The sequence below is a fragment of the Pinus tabuliformis genome, chromosome 6, assembly GCF_031772625.1.
Source record: "Pinus tabuliformis cultivar Carrire ecotype Pingquan chromosome 6, CPIR1, whole genome shotgun sequence".
NCBI lineage: Eukaryota > Viridiplantae > Streptophyta > Pinopsida > Pinales > Pinaceae > Pinus > Pinus tabuliformis.
Genome location: NC_142292.1, coordinates 1,906,074,227 through 1,906,091,982, shown reverse-complemented (window position 1 = coordinate 1,906,091,982; position 17,756 = coordinate 1,906,074,227).

The following is a 17,756-nucleotide window of genomic DNA, read 5'->3' as shown; positions in this document are numbered from 1 at the left end:
ACAGGAAATCGAACCACTAGAAAAATGCTTCTCCCTCATTTGTGTACAGTTCATTGTACATTAGTAAAGGTGCTGATGTCAAATGTGTAATGATCTCATTAGATTACCAGCCATTAAGGTCAACTCTTAACCAATGTGAGGCCTATCACCATTAATGAGAGTGAGGACCAAGGTACCTTGATGCATCCTATTGGGTGTGATTTGATGAGTTGTTGTCAAACCCCCCTATAGGATCTAGTAGTCAAGGAGCCATAGTGATTCCCCATTGCTGCTGGCGAGACAACCTATCATTAGGGAATGCAAGCTTCAAGGCATCATAAGACTCTGATCTTGCACCTAGATAATTTTGATTCGAATTTAAACAGGAACGCAACAAATTACAGATATAACCATAAATACAGAGATTTAGTAGAAATAATACTTCATTTCATTAATGTAAAATACTGAAATATGCTTACAAATAAAAATGGAAATGAACTAGCTCAGGCAATGGTAGCTTATCTCTGAGGAGAGATGTGGTAGCTACATGCCTCAGAACTATGTTACAATGAGGCTCAAGGGCCTTTTTATTATTAAACAATAAGAGAAAACCCTAAATAGCCAAAACCCTAACCCGAGGAGATGTAACCCCAAGAGTTAATGGGCCTCATTGTGGTTAGTTTGGCAACCAACTTCCATGGGTCGTGATTTGGTCTTATTATCTCTGTTTGACACGTGTGATATCCTGTTGGAAAGATCTCTCCGAGGACTATGAAAAAAAGGTGATTCATTTGGATAAATATTGGTGGTAGATTGCCAAAAAAACATCGTTTAGGGCCTCAAAACAGCTCTAGAAGTTTATGACCCGAAAAACTGCGAAAAATATTGAATTGTGCTATAATTAAGGAAACTAAAAAACTTTAAGAAATGATGGTGGGGGTCCAAGTGGAATTGGCGGGTTGCCACCAATATCCACCTAGATCATTCCTCCCCCCTTAGGAAGAAATGGTCCCCATCGCATTGAGTTCCTTCATGACATGTGGAAACTTCTACTGAATTTGGTCCCTGGTGAGCCACCTGCCCTACTGAAGGATTTGGTCTGCTTTGACAACTTGATATAGTTGGATATTCTGTTGGCAAGTGTGCTTAATTTATGTGTCCATTATCCAATCAGTTGTAGCTTGTTCCATGCAATTTGGATTTAACTTTGTTGTTGTGAGTTGTTATGCAATGTTAGATGTGTCTAGTAATGGTGCAAAGTATGGACAAAGGTGATCCACATTGAACATTAGGTAAAGGCCAAGGAATGGGGGAATGTTGAGATCAAATTCATTATCTCCCACAACCTTGGTAATGGTGTAAGCACCATATCAGAGTGGTCTGAGCTTCCAATAGGCTCTGGTAAGGCATTCCTTTTGCAAATGAAACTAGACGTTGTCGCCCACCAAAAACTTGTGTGGCACCTGGTGTTGATCATGTTGCTGCTTGTACTTGGCATTTGATTTCTCCAAAATGTCATGGACCTACTAGTGGATATGTTGGACGTGCTCAATGAAGCTTCTTTCCTTATCGATTTCGGGCTCAACACGAGCTAAATCTACCTGAGTAGCTACAAATGGCATGGCCACGTCAATGGGACATAGTCGCTGGAATCCCAAGCCCACCTGAAAAGCGGTGTCGCTAGTCGCACTTTGGAGAGCCCGATTATAGTTGTGGTGAACATAGGGGAGGATCTCATCACATGTGCATGGATGCTTTGAGTTGTACATGCGCAAAATGCGTACGATCATCCTATTGACAACCTCTACCTGGCCATTGGTTTGGGGATGGAAAGCTATGGACTTAGTAATTTTGGTGTCCAACGTCGACTAGAGACTGGACCAAAATGTAGTGAGGAACCTGTTGACCCAATCTGAGATGACAGACTGTGGGATCCTAAAGTGTAACCACACTCATTCAGAGAAGAGTTAGTAGTGGCTTCTTCCATGATATTCTTCTCATAGGTCGCCATAATGGCTATCTTTAAGAATCTCTCGATGACCATAAAAACACAGTCATTTCCATGCTTAGTAGAAGGAAGAGCCAACATGTAATCCATGGATATATATATTCCAAAGGTCAACTAGGGGTAGGAAATAGAGTATAGAGGCCTCTCTTCTTGATGGCCGGTTTGGGAATGGCGCATGTACTGCACGATTTGATGTACTCCCTAACTTCATGTCGAAGATTCGGCTGATAGAAATACTTCTGCAATATTGCCACCATTTTCTTGACCCCAAAATGCTTAGTAGCCCAACTGTAGTGCACTTCCAAAATTATCTTGGAATGCTTGCTTGAAGGAACACAAAGGTGACCCAGGTGGCATTACAGGGCATCTTGGAGGTGAAAATATGGAAAATGTTGACCCTCGAAGAGCATCTAGTATGTGTGGCCGAATTTTGGGTCGGTTTTGTATAGAAGTGGCTAATCAGAAGTCTCGTGCCCACAAGAGTTGAGTACAGTGGTTAACACCATGATCATTGGCCCATTGAGGCTATTTGCAACAATATTGGTGTTGCCCTTCTTATACTTGATATTCAAATGGAAATGTTGCAGGTATGTGGACCACTTCTGATGTCGATCATTCTGCAACTTCCCTTGTGTCTATATGAAATCCAAGGGCTGGTGGTCTATGTGGATGAGCATTTCCTTTCCCAAAATGTAATGCTTCCATTTTCGGCAAGGCTACACAATGCAATACATATGTTTTTCATAAGTGGGACACTTCCGAGTTGTGTCTGAAAATGTCTCACTGTGATATGCCACTGGATGCCCGTGTTGAGTAAGGACTATGCCAATAGCATAGTCAAAGACATCTGTCACAATCCCAAATGGTTGTTGCAAGTCTTGTAATGCAATCATTAGTGCCGAATAGAGGCGATGTTTCAACACTGTGAATGCCTTCTGTTGAGATTCAGACCAAAAGGATTTCTCTTTTGCTCCTCCCTTAGTGACATGACTCAAGGACCAAGTGATATGACAGAATCCCAACATGAACCTCTGGTAGCAATTGGAAAGACCCAGAAAGTTGTGGAGCTTTGTTAGAGTGGTTGGAGATGGCCAATCTCGAATGACTTGGATCTTGGCTAGGTCCACATGAACCCCCATTCACCAATAATGTATCTTAGATACTAAACTTGGGTCATGCCAAAAGTGCATTTCTCCAAATTGGCACATAGCTTGTGTTGCCACAGTGTTTGGAGAACCTGTTGGATGTGGTGGAGGTGCTCTTCCCAACTCTAGCTGAAGATCAAGATGTCATCCAAGTATACCACTACATATGATTTGGTGAATGGCCATAAGATGTCATCCATCACCCTCATGAATGTTGCAGGAGCATTCGTCAACCTGGAAGGCATAACCAACCATTCGAAAAGGCCTTCCTTGGCTTTAAAGGTAGTATTCTACACATCGGAGGGTTCGATTGTTACCTGGTGATATCCTGACTCCAAGTCGATCTTGCTAAAATATTTTGCCCCTTCAATTGTTCCAGAGGGTCATCAATCCTTGGGATTGGGTACCTATTCTAGACAGTGATCTTGTTCAGTCCTCGATAGTCAAAACAGAGTCTCCAAGTCCCATCTTTATTATGTACCAACATGATCGGGCTCCCATGGGATGATGAACTCAGTCGTATGTGATCCTTCTACAGCAACTCTTGAATCTACCTCTTGATTTCGTCATTCTCTAGAATAGAGCACTGATAGATTGGTCCATTGGGCAACAATGCACATGGAATCAGATTAATGGAGTGCTTGACCTGACAGTGCAGTGGCACCCCTGCAGGTGAGGTTAATATGTCCTCATACTCCTCCACAACCTTGTCCATCTATTGTTGTCATGCAGAGGGGCCCTGTCTAGAGTTCATGGCCACTGTCTTCTTCCTTCCTTGAGGGTGTACGATCAGGAAAACAAATTTTCCAATTTGGAAATGAGCTTACTGCATTTTTTTGTAGTAACCAAAGAGGTGGCAGTAGGCGGTGCTACCTCTGGTATCCTGTACAGCTTATTTCCCAAAGTAACAATAACAGCACAAGGCCTTGACTCAGACATAGCATGTCACTTCCTTGCCACAGTGTGGTTCACTTTATGTATTTATCCTCATAGCTTCCGATAGGGTAGAACTGCTCCTTGATGGCATCCTCGAATGAATTCTAGGTGGGTGCAGCTGAAAACAATGAGACCATACTTTCATCCTTCTGCTCACTGTAGGTTTCCCACTAGTCCTTGATGTGGGGGGTGACTTTGAGAAGAGAAAAAGTAATCTTCTCCGGGCTAGAAAAAATCATGAACAGAAAAATACCCTTCTAGCAAATTTAACCATTTATCTATAGTATCTGCATCTATCTGACCCTCAAATATGGGAATGTCAAAGTTCACGTGTACCTTAAAGGGTGTGCCATTTCCAAAGTAGTTGCTGGAAGTAGACGTGTCACCCCTGGCTAGTCACTGAAGGATCTGGGCAAATTTTTCCATCATCGCATTCCTTTCACTCGAGGGCCTCTTCGAGCAAGATTTTGATAGAATCTCCTACCACCTAGTCATTCTTTTCATTCGCCATGGGAGGCTATGGGGTTTTGCAAGGCTATTCTTGGAAAGGTTCAAACAGTTCATGTCCTAACTCCTTATATCCCAACCTCGTTGGGGAAATGCAAAGAAAAACAAAGAAAGAGTAACCGCTCTGTTACCATTGATTCATATTTAAACAAGAATGCAACAAATTACAGATATAACCATAAATACAGAGATGCAGTAGAAATAATACTTCATTTCATTAATGTAAAATACTCAAATATGCTTACAAAAAAGAAATGGAAATGACCTAGCTTGGGTGATGGTAGCTTATCTCTGAGAAGATATGTGGCAGCTACATGCCTTTAAACTTCATTATAATTATGCTCAAGGGCCTTTTTATTATTGAACCATAAGAGGAATCCCTAAACAACCAAAACACTAACCTAAGGAGATGTAACACCAAGAGTTTATGGGCCCCATTGGGGTTAGTTGGACAACAAACTTCCCAAGGTCATGACTTGGTCATATTATCTCCATTTGATGTGAATGATACCCCATTGGAAAGATCTTTCTGATGACTATGATAGAAAGTATAATTGTATCAGAAAATCATTGGTGATAAATTTAAAAAAAAATGTCAATTAGGGCCTCAAAACGACTCTGGAAGTTTTGGACCCAAAAAACTACTAAAAATCGTAAACTGTGCTACAATTAAGGAAACTAAAAGACTAAAAGAAACGATGGTGGGGGTCCAAATCGAATTGGACGGTGGCCACCAATATCCACTTGGATCAAATTATGTGCAAGCAATAAGATTCTAAGGAATACTTCTATCTGAAGTATATCTGAAGTTGCAGGGTTATGTTTGGGACTAGATCTGAAATATTGATGTGCACCTTGAGTTCAATATGAATCAGGAATTAAGAGACTTGAAATGACTTATTCTTGAATGATTTGATATTGGTTGAGACTAGATCTGATGTTTTGTTCCTATTCTATTTGTTATCTATCATGATCTAGGTTTGTCTGAAGTCTGAAATTATAGCAAAGTTCTGAATCAATATTTATAGATCTGTACGCAGGTTTATCTCAGCCAAAGTACATATACATGCAGGTTCAGTTCTTTCAAGTAGTTTATACAAAAGAAAATATTCTTTTCAGATCTGACTGATCTATCTGATAAAATTATGTTGTTTTATTGTTGTCTGTCAATGAAGTTTTCTTAGATATTAATTTAAAACTGAATGCATCAGGAGGGTGGCATTTGATTGATTAATTATATAAGTGAGAAGAATTGATCTCTGTCCTTGCCTATGTAAAGCTTTGTAAGTTGACAGTAGATATTTAGCATATTGATGGTTGGTACATAACTGATTCAAAAGTTTATGTTTGCAGTAGTTTTGAAGGTATACGCAAGTTCAATTTACGGAAGTAGTATATACACACAGTTTTGGTTTAGCCAAGTAGTGTATACACTCTAATGCATGATTTTGGAGGTTACAGTTGGTTCTGAATGATGATGTAGGGTTCTGGGTTTAGCAAAGTGTTCTGGTGACAATGATCTGATTGTTCAGATTAACTAAATAATTATTGATGTACCTTAAGTTTAAAATCGTTGATGGGTCCAGTATGAAAATTTGATGAAACGTGGCATTTAGATTGTGGTGTTGTGATCTAGGAGTATCCAGTCTGAAAATTCATGAAATGCGGTCCCTGCTGGAAGAGTGGAGCTTTTTGTAGGCTGGCACCTATGTACTAGTAAACATATTGGCTAGTATAAGAGCTAGGGGCCTGTACCTCCCTTCCAGTAGAAGTTAGAGAATGAGAGAAGGTTGCAACCTTCTCCAGGTAGAATACTGTGTACCACTATGAGTTTGCACCAGTACAAGATTGTAAACAAATTTTCTTAATATTATTAAAAGAAGACATAGAAGATAGCAGTAGGTGGTTTTTACCCGCATTGGGTTTCCACCTTAAATCTTGGTGTTCATTTGTGTTGCTTATTTGTGATGCTTTATTCTACTTTTACTACACTGTCTAATAAATCTTTGATATACTATTTTAATTTGAACACATGATAAATTGTCTAAATCACAAGTTCTCTGGATATACACTGGTTTCTTCAATCACAGTCGTGTGTACACGCCAATTCACTTCACTGAAGTAGCATATATAAATCTGTTTGGGAAATAAAATTATTGATTGGATAATACTGATTCACCCCCCTCTCAATATTATTTCCAACACCATGTCACCTCCCGCATCCACGTCATTCATCTATCTCATGATCAATTGAAACTATGATTTTTCCTATACGCGACATTGATTTCAAACATGGTTTCCAAACCAATGAGGATGTATTTTCAGAAATTGAAAGAGGTTTTTTCTACCAACATCCTTATGTAAAAAAACCTCTCTCATTTTTATAGCATCTATTATGGTTTGGGATATACAGATGAAGCTCTGCAGACATATTTTCCCAAATTTTCCTATTTAGTCATATTTTTGCAGAACATATTGTGGCCAATCAAAGATGAATCTTTAGAAACTGGAGGACTTTTTGTTCCTACGATGCTAAAGTACAATAACCTACTTCAAATTTTACACTTATATTAGAAAACGAGAGATACATGTACATCTTTACAACCTCTTTTTCGAACTATCCAAAGTCCTGTTTCAGTCACCTTTTTGCAGAGACTATTGGGAACCACTGGAGCTGAATTTTGGGAAACTAAGAGAGGTTTATCTCAAAAATATATGTATCTAAAATAACCTCTCTCACATTTTACATATTTATCTGCGATTGATATATACAAATGGATGGCTGGACCGCATTTTGTAGGATTTCGGGAGGAAAATGTTCAAAGACAGTTAGCCACCTCATCAACTAAAAGTTGCAATAAAATTCGAATTTCTCTTCGTTGTCAAAAAAAATCCATAATGATAGTGCCAAGTAGGTACATTATTTTTTAATGTCCTACATTTCATTTCTATTTGTGCAAAATAGTTTAGTATATTTGTAAAAAGATCTTGAGATTTTTATCAAGATGTTTTAGTTTAGAATTTGTATAAATACTTCATCATTTGAAGTAAGAAAAGGTTGGATTCAATGGGATGTTGTACTAGTGATCAGAGATTATTGTATCGTATTTTGGCCAGTTTCAATAAGTGAGTTGCAGCTATTTTTCTGGGATACATGCAGTATGAATGTTTCGCATTGTTTCTTCTTTGTGATCATTTGTATGAATGTTTTATCTATTCATAAACCATTTCATGTTTGTTATGTGGTAATTTTCATGTTGATAGGCAGAATACATGCTTGCTCATGCTCTATTTTGGGAAATTTATCATACTTTGTTCACTTTTCTTCAATTTAGGAAGAATACATCTCTTATATTCTTCCTAACTCCTCATCGGTCTTAAACCATCTCATCAAATCACATTTTAAGTGTCAAGCTTCATACATGCCTTGCCCCTTTGAATGTCAACAACCATATATTGTTTGCCCTGACCTAGTCCCTCTGACCTAAATCACTCATCCTTGTGACACCCCCCACCAAATCAAATCAAACACCCTATGCACTTTACATCTAGCCTAAAACCCTAATCTATCTAGCCCTATTGGCTGTGATCCTTTGGAGAGAGCCCTCTCTGGCTTGGTAGGGCTAGCTACCAAGCTAGAAGATTGGTCTATGCTTACCTCAGCTGGACTCCTCCTCAACCTTGGAGATCTGGAGGAGTGATAATACATATAACAATGCCCAGTATCCCTCCTTGAACTTATTGTTTTTAATGTATCTCATGCCATTTAGCCCATTGTTGTTGAATGAAGTCAGTATGTTGAAAATCATCTTGCCTAATCTCATCCAACTCATTGAGATGCAAAATTCTCTACTGTTGAGCTTCATCAATGTCTGTACCCAAATCTGCTGCCATCTTGAAAGTTCTGATCTAAAATTCAATGGGAAATTAAACTTTCTTTCCATAAACCAATTCATTCGGAGAAAATCTAGTGGTATTTCTCCACGTGATCTTGTAAGCCCACGATGCTTCAGCAAGTTAGTCAAACCAATCCTTCTTATGTAATTGCATTGTCTTGGTAAGGATTGTCTCCAACACCTTATTTGTTGATTCCACCTACCCATTGGCCTATAGATGATAAGGGGTGGAATTTTCATGAGTAATCTAATATTTCTACTCAATTCCCTGCATGATATTTGACACAAATAGAGTACCTCGATCAGTAACTATCTCCCTAGGTACCTCAAATATTACAAAAATATCAGAGAAAAGAAAATCTACCGCTGCCTTCTCTGTTGCTCTAGGTAATGCTCTTGTCTCCACCCACTTCATAACATAATCATTCCAAACTAAAATATACTTCTTACCTTTGGACAGAGGGTTGATCGAACCTACAAAATCAAGAGCCCGCCTCTCAAAAGGTTCTATGAAAAAATGTGGTTGCAAAGGCATCATGTTTGATTATACATGCCACCCCATTCTCAGGCAGCTATCACACTTCTAGTCATAATCTTTTGCATATTTAAAAAGACTTGCCCAATAGTCACCTGAGAGAAGGATCTTATAAGATGTTTTCTTGTCTACAAAGTGTCCTCCACACGGTTCATCATGAGAGGATCTCAAGGTGTCATAGATATCATCTTCCCTGACACACCTGCAGATAATTGAATCAGCTCCAGTGAAAAAGAGATTTCCCCTAATCCAAGAGTAATCAACACTTTTCCTAATAATTCTATTTTTCTAATTAGATGAAAAGTAAGGGGGCAACTTTCCTATAGCAAGGTAATTGGCCATGTCTGCAAACCAAGGTGTTTGGACAAAAATACCAAATAAATTTTCGTCGGGAAAGCTATCATTAACAGGAACATTGTCACCTTCATGGTTGAGTCTAGTTAAGAAATCAGCTACCTGATTCTCTTTTCCTGGCCTATCCAATACTGTGATGTCAAATTCCTGCAGCAATAAGAGACATCTAGTATTCATGCCAATAGTAACTGGTTTGTTCATAAGATATCAAATGGCCTTCATAGCCTGTGATCTAATGTCTAAACTTATTAATAGCATAAATTACAGAAAGGAATTATTTTTCAGTTACCATGTAATTTAGTTCTACATGAGTTAAATTTTTACTAACATAATAAATAGCATGGGTTACAGGATCCTCCTTTTGACCCAATATTGCTCCTATGGATGAATTGGTGAAATCAATGGAGATGTGAAAAGGCAATCTCCAATTTGGGCCTCTCAAGATAGTTGCTGAAGAATTCTTTTCCTTAAGTGTATCAAATGCAGCTTGACACTCATCATTCTAATGAAATTCAGATTCTTCAGTTAATAATTTAAACAATGGAGAGGCTACCTTTGTAAAATTTTCAACAAACATTCTGTAGTAGCCTGCATGTCCAAGGACACTTCAGACTCCATTGGTTGGTGGGGTAATCTTTGCAATAACTTCAATCTTTTCCAGATCAACTTTCCCGCAGGAATAACATGATGACCCAAAACAATACCTTCATTCATAAGCATAAAACATTTTTCATTACTTAATGAAAGATTAGTTTATCTACATCTCTGCAAAACTTTCTCGAGATTATTTAAAGCCTCTTCAAAAGAATCACTCATAACTATAAAGTCATCCATATAAACCTCTACGCAATCATCCAAAATATCAGAGAAAATACCAAGGACCGCCCGTTGGAATGTGGTTGTTGCGTTGCATAGAACAAATGGTAATACCCTATATGCATAGGTACCCTAGGAACATGTGAATGTGGTCTTCTCCTGGTCCTCTAGAGCTATCCTAATCTGATTGTACCTGCTAAACCCATCTAGGAAAGAAAAATACTTTTCTCCTGCTATAGTGTCCAACACTTGGTCTATAAAAGGCAAGGGAAAGATATCTTTTAAGGTAGTCTTGTTTAAATCCCTATAATCTACACACGCTCACCCTTTACCATTCTTTTTGGGTACAATAACCAATGGAGATAGCCACTGGCCATCTGAGATAGGATAGATGCACCCTACATTTAACAATTTCTATAATTCATCTTTCACACTTTCCCTTAAAGCAGGGTTCACACTCCTTTGCGATTGTCTCACAAGCATATCTTTTATTCTATATAAATATGATGAATGCATGTGTCTGGGTGAATGCCTCTCATATCTGTGTACTCCCAAGAAAAGGTGTCTGAAAAGTTTTTCAATGCTTGAATTAATTGTTTTTCATGTTCAGGGGTTAAGGCAGAATTAATATTCAAAGGTTTTTCAGGAAAACTTTCAACTACCTTACTCCCCCATTCAGTCATGGAATATGCAGGAAATGGAGATAAGAGGGTTGAATATAGTTTAGTTTCCATACTATGTTCATGAATATCCTGCAGATTAGTAATGATATCCAAATTATGACTGGACTGCCCTTCTACTTGCTACGAAAAATCAGGATTAAAAATACAACAATTTATCAAATTTTCTTCCAAATCTTCTTTGAGGCTCATAGCTTGGGCTATTATCAAAACTGGTCGGGTACATTCTGAACCATTCTCTTCTTCTTCAACCCAATGTGTATTTTTTTATCGTAAGAGTGGTTGAGCAGGGGGACACAAATTAATGTTCTTTGTTTCAGCTCCATGAGTGATGGTCATGTTTCTAGACCTACACCCTATATAATCATATGTCGTGGCTAACCACGGCCTCCCCAAGATCAAAGGATGCCCTCCTAGGTTGGTTTTGGGTTGAAGAACATAAAATTCTATAGGATATTCCTAAGAATCTAATGAGATGACAATGTCTTATAATACCCCCTCTGGCTTTGCCTTAGACCTGTCTGCTACCTCTAACATGGTAGGAGTAGGTAATAAGTCAAAGGATCCTATATGAGTTACAGTCTCCATATTCATCACATTAATGGTTGCACCTAAATCAATCAAATTGTTCCTTATGGGATGTCCATTGATAAAGGTGGTAACCACAGGGATTCTAGGGTTTGCATATTCTTCTAGTAACAAATCTAGTGGACATTAAACTTGCAAGCATTCCACCTACTTGAATTGTAGAGATTTCTCTCTTTTGTCTTCCTGACCTCTTGGTACATAGCTTCCTCATTATTTTGGCATAAGCTGGAATATCCTTAATTGCTTGGAGTAATGGGATCTTAATGCACACATTTTTTAATTCAAACATAAGATCAAACATGGGTTATTTTAGTTTCATTTCCAGCTTCTCTGGAAAAGGAGGCTAGACCATATGGGATGATGAAGTTTTTTGTGGCCTTGAAGTAGGTTGTTCTGTTGGTTTAGGTGTGGTTTCAAATTCAGGAATTTCTGGAGTATCTTCCTACATAATCTCTTCAATTCCTCTTGGCTGAGTCACCACTTCTCTGGATCTAAGTTGGATTTCTTGCAGCGACACAGGGAATTCCCGTAACATAGGAATAGAAATTTCCTGGAGCAACAGTGGTGCAATACCGCAGGTAGGAAAATTGGGATAAGCGACCATTCCAATATTGTGAGAGGATTGGATGGTTTTATTATTAGGGTTAGACACTGGCTAGGTAGGAAGTTGCGTAGGATGAGGTTGATTTGGTGGGGTAGGCAACTGAAGTTGTTTTTGTTGAGGTTGAATCATTTGTTGTTGTGTGGGTTACGGTGGATAGAAATTTTGAGAGGGAAAATTTTGTGTACTAGGGTAAGAAAAGTTCCCCTGCCAAGGCTATTGTGGAGGCCAAGGCTTCTAGGGAATTGGAATACTCCACATCTGATTGTGAGTATAAGGAACTTGATAATGTGATTGAGACATACCTGTAGCATGTGGTTGCCATGGTCTTTGAGGTTCCATTGCATAAAGTACATTGACAGCCCCCTCATTTGCTAGATATGTTGCTTTAATTTCAGGAAGTGAAGGACATTGATCAGTGGAATTCTCATCTTCACGGATTTGGCATACCTCTATACTATCTGCAAGACATTCCCTGAACGCATGCTTCTTCCTGCATTTCAAACAGAACATGGCCAGGGCTTACTTCAGTTCCTCTTGTTTCTCCTATTTCTTATTAGTCTACAAAACATCTAATTGTGAAGATAGAGTGCTAAGAATATCAATTCTAAAATTTTCAAATAGATTACCCATTTGTGCTCTAGTTACTCGAGCTCCAGCAACTGACTTGACAAGCCTAGAAGAAGTATCTGTCGTTCCTCCTCCAACTTTAGAATTTCCTCTTCAATATCACTGACATATCTCACATACCTCATCATAACTCGACTTTCATATGTCACCTCTTCCCATTAAGTTCAAAATCTCTAGAGATTCTGGACTGATTTCCTTGAGAAAATTTATTCTTTTGGTGTCCTTGCTTAGTTGATTCATCTTGGATCTCTACATATTGTATTGAAATCTTTCCACCAAATCCTCAAGACTATCCCCCTCCTTTTGAGTCATTCCAAAAATTCCTTCCTTGAGGTCCCTACTCTTGTAATAATCTTGATATTTCTTCAATAATACCTTTTTCATTTCATCCCAAGTTGTAATGGAGTGTGAAGCTAACACCATAAACCACTTGAGATATGCATCCTTCAGTGTTGCAAGAAATAACTTCAGCTTCTTAGAATTTGAAGAATAGTCATAGCTCCTACATAACTTGTCGAACTCCAACAAAAATGCATCAAGATCTTCATTGTGGACTCCATGAACGTTAGGCAAGGCTGAGGGAGGAATATTCCTCATCTAAGTTTTTGCCCCACTCTCCCTGATAAGGAATTCAAATGTGACTAGCTCCTCTTCCTTCTCATCATATCCATCTGTGTCGCAAGTTCCCTCTTCATGAGCCATTATAGACCAAAAAGAAGTGGGCCCTTTGTAAACTACAAATTCTATGGAATCAATGGTTTGAAATTCTAATTCTTGAATAAGAATAACGAGGAATTCCTTTTCAGATTGACCATTAAACAGAGATGTTGTCTTCCTTGTGAGGGGAGATTTGAAATGGGCAACAACTGAAGATTTTCCTATAGAAGTTTCTACTATGGAAGTAGGAACATGTTCTGGCATCTTTTCAGGACCACAGACCTATTATCTAGACTCTTCTTCCCTTGTTGCCTTATATCTTGCAGACTTTGTTTTCCTTGCTAGTGTATTAGTAAGTGCAGTGCTACTCACACCACAACAAAAGACATTTGTAGATGTTGGACCCTACCATCTACTACACTAATGAATGCAAAGAAAATTACTTACCAAACAATCAGGACATGACTTTGGTGAATTTTTTAGCCCTACAGGTGCATAGGCTTTTCCCTTCGTCTTACCCCTTCGACTCCCCCAGTGCTGAAAATTTCAAACAATACATATAATACTAAAACACTTCAATATTGTCCCTTAACACCTCCCCGACAACGGCACCAAAATGTTGAGTCAAATTATAGACTTATAATTTGGTTAACATAAATCATCAACCTAGGATAGGTAAGATTATGAGATGCTGTGCAAAATATATGCAGGCTTAATAATGTGAGTGCTTATTAATCTAACCAGTCAACCATACACAGAACTAATGCCTCTTTTCTGCATCAACATTTAGCATCAAAGGCTATGGAGTGGATTGAAACATCCCTCTACAACTCTTAGTATTGTTGATGTTGATTAGAAAAGATAAGAAATCAAACTTTTAGCAATTTAAGGAATTCACTCAACAATGTAAATCAAATCTTGATTAAATGAAATCCACACATTAACATGAAACTTAATCATTCAATCATTTGCTGCTGATATATCAGAAAGAGTATATTAGCTGTGTAAATAAATTGTTGTTGCATAATAGAATTAAAATACACACACTACATTAAGGGAGTTGTGAGCAAAGCAGACCCTCCCTCACTCACAACCCCTTCAAAATTAGAAGATCTTGCTCACTAAGATAGAAAAAATATATAATATTATATTAATCTGAAAATGTCACAGTCGAGTACAATCTGGTATATAATATCAGTCGAAGCCAACCCAGCAACCCCTTATAATATGAAATAGAGTCGAATTTATACAAATGTGAAATCCATATGTGGCTTGAAATAGGGAAAACTACTAATCTAAGCCATCAGCTAACAGTACTAGTACAAAGTATCAAATTTAGCTATATTGAGTCTAATCCATTATGGAAAGCATGGATTAGACAAAATTCGTTACATAGTTGTAGTTTCCCTTCATACAGCCAACGGGAAGAGGTCTGCAAATCTGGGCAGTTTTGTTAGTGGATTTGAAACATCCAATAAGAAATCATTCATTATGATGAATTCCCCACAAAACCCATGTTTGCATTTGATTTAGAAATAAGTGGAACATAGCTAGCCACCGATTTTGCTGCAGGAAATTTGGGGAGTTGCAGGAAATCCACGTCTGTGGGAATTCTGGAGAGTGTGTAGGAAATAAGATCGCATGAGCTGTCTGTAGGAAATGCGGGGTTGTTTCGAAGCAAAATAAATATTCACAATAACTCTAGATTAGTTGGCATGATAATTCAATAAGGAAACAACTAGCTTAAGGAATGCTTAAGATTAAGGTAAAAGATACTTTTTCAAGTTAATTTGCATACCTCCAGCATATATCACCCTTTTGGCCAAAACCTAGATAATATAACCAAAGTAAGCGTAGTAGGGGTCAAGCATAGTTCAAAATGGTAGAGGTAAAGTCTAGAAAAGCTATCAAAATTGGGCAAAACCAAACCTCAACAATACACTTATTTATTTTATTTGATAACCAAGACTTCTACCCCTTTGACATCAATGGAAAATACAATAATGGACTCTCCCTACAAATTTTACTCTTCCTATCAACAATCTTTCCTTGTGTTGTTGATCCAATGGACTTGGTAGCTTCATCTTGATATGTTGAAGGTATACCAGCTACCTTTCTTCCTTTTGAAGGAAGATCTAATATAGGGAGGCAAGATGAAGTACTCCTAATCTTTGCCCCAAATACTCAAATTGATCTCTTGGGAGTGGTTTGGTGAAAATATTAGTAACTTGTTCTTTGGTAGGAACATACTCCACCTTCACAATCTAATTGGAAACTTGATCTCTCAAAAAGTCGTACTTGCTTGGAATATTACATTTCTTTGGGTGAAAAATAGGATTCTTTGACATGATAATGGAACTTGTATTGTCACAAATAATAGGAATAGGATGATCATAAAAAACCTATACATATTGCAAATTTTTCTTCATCCACAATAGCCGAGTGGAGTAAGAATTTGTTGCAATATATTCTACTTTAACTATAGATAAGAGATGGAATCTTGCTTCTTGCTCAACCATGAAACCAAACATTCTCCAAGAGGTAATGCACAACTAGTAGTGCTCTTTCGATCCTCTTCATAACCTACCCAATCAACATCAGTATAATCAAATACTGAAAAATATTTACATCTTTATTACCACAGTCCATAATCCATTGTGGCTCTGAGATATCTAAGGATACTCTTTGCTACTCGAAGATTTCTTTGTCTAGGGGTCGCTTGAAATATTCCAGCAATATTAACAAATTGCATAATGTCTAGTCTTGAAGTTCTTAAACATAATAGGCTAGCAATGATAGATCTGTATAAATTTTTGTCAACTTATGGTAATTCATCTATATTTGTAAGCTTGGAACATATAACCATTGGTGTGGTCACTAAAGAGCATTCCTCCATGCTAAACCTCTTTAATATTTCCTTGAGATATTTGCACTGTGAGATAAAATTTCCTTTGGGTGTCTATGAAATCTGTAATCCAAAGAAAGAAGAAATCTCTTGAACCATAGACATCTCAAACTCATCCTTCATATCTACTGCAAATTGACATGTTAACCAATCTGAATCACTGGAAAAAATAATGTCATCAACATAAAAAACCACCACTATGAGTTTGTCGTCATTAGATTTGACGTATAATTTGTTATCATTTGCACCTCTCTTTTATCCACACTTGAGTAGGTCTTTTTCCACCTTGGAATACCAAACTCTAGGGGCTTGCCTGAGACCATAGAAGGATTTCTTGAGCTTGCAAACATAATTAGGCTTATCTATTAGCTGAAACCCATCTCAATGTTCTATGCAAACTTCCTCTTCTAATTATCCACTTAGAAAGGTATATTTGACATCCATCTGATATATTTTGAACTTACTGAAACAAGAAAATTCCAAAAACATTCTAATCACCTCTAATATAGAAACAGGAGCAAAATTTTCATCAAAATCCACACCTTCAATTTGAGCATAACCTTTGCGAACTAATCTTGCCTTATGTAACCAACCCTCCCACATTTACCCAATTTCATTGACCTTCTAGGGTAAACATGAAGAGTTACTATGACCTGACCTGACCTCCTAGATTCATTTAAGGAAGTGGAGCCAACAACTAGCCACATACTAATATCCTATAGGGGCTATTGTCACTCAAGGGCTAAACAACTAACCCAAATGGCCAAACCCTGAGTCAGCCACCCCTTTTTCTACCTTTGGCCACAATCATGCCCACAAAAAGGCATCCATGTAGTTGGAGACCTCCAACTGCATGCACAACATTGCATCCATGTGGTTGTAACCCAATTTCTTTAGTTCTAAGCATGTGATACCGGGATCAGTGCCACCTTTTTATGGATGCATCGAAACCATTGCCCCGAATTATCTAAAACTTTCTAGAATCATATCTGACATGGAAACAAATTTGGACATTCAATCTCAACTGAAAACTTGACCTATACTGACCAAAACATACTAGGAATTTCGTTAAACACATGGCAAACATGTAAGACATAGGTGATGAATGCATATCTAATCATAAGAGTATGAGATTCATCTGAGAATCACTGATAAGGCCTATGACCTCTCCACATAGCTGCAACAACACTCATTATTCCACACATTCATCAACAAATCAATTACTAAACTATTCATCACAAGAGCCATAGATGATACACACTGTATAATCAACATATAACCAGAAAATACATAGCATATAAAAAATGGCAACTCAGACAAATATCACCATCATATTCAACATATATGTTAAAATATCACAATAGAAAATACCTCTTATTAACATATGAAAGTTCTAGCCCATTCAGGGACTTCCACGTACCACCCGACCATAGATTAGGCTGAACCAAATCACTCTTTCAGCCAATCACCCTTCCACCATATTCTAAGCATGAATGTGGGATCTCATGGAATAAACTAA